Below are 744 nucleotides of genomic sequence, written 5' to 3'. Positions count from 1 at the left end.
ACAGAGGAGCTGCTGATGTGGATGCAACTGAGCTGGATTTCTTCTCTGGCTGTTTGAGAATCAGGCATCAAAGCAGCTCATTTATGTCAAATATTTTCCGCAACTGTAACACAGCAGAGTTAGATCCATTATTGCCTGTACATCAAGCATGGAAGCTCTGTTGTTACCCTGATGGTAATTTTAAAATGTTCCTATTGAATGAAAAACATCAGACAGAGACTGCAGGATTCACGTGACCCCATCTCAGAGATAGCTGGGCTTCTGCTTAAATTCAGTGCTTCTTTTCAGGGGCTACTGACTGTCCTTCCATCAAGAAGTTTGCTTTGAATGTCTGCCTGGCATATCTACCATCAGACTGTCCAGCACTTTGGGATTGTGAGTCTAGGTTTCTTCTGATGGTTGTTGATACCAGCTCATAAATCTTCATGCTGTAAGGAACTGCTTAGCTCAACAGCTTCAGCTTTATTTGGAGGGTGGTACATGTCCTCCTGCAGTTCCTTGGGGTGGGCATGCAAGTTTACAGGGACCATAAATAAAATAGCTGTTGGAGTCACTGGTTACTGCCTCATGCTTTAATCTCCTTGGGCATCTGCATCTAAGCTGAGGGTTGCAGAGGAGTGTTCTTGCACTTTCCTATTTCAGGCATTTTCAGATTTCTTTTAACTCTCTCCCTCTGGGCCTCTCCTCAGGTTCCTTGTTCTTGGAGTCTGATCTATGTCCCTCCAAGGAAGTGGCCACATATTG

The sequence above is a fragment of the Mesitornis unicolor genome, unplaced genomic scaffold (assembly GCF_000695765.1).
Source record: "Mesitornis unicolor isolate BGI_N332 unplaced genomic scaffold, ASM69576v1 scaffold8119, whole genome shotgun sequence".
NCBI classification, from domain to species: Eukaryota; Metazoa; Chordata; class Aves; order Mesitornithiformes; family Mesitornithidae; genus Mesitornis; species Mesitornis unicolor.
This window is presented reverse-complemented; position numbering follows the sequence as displayed.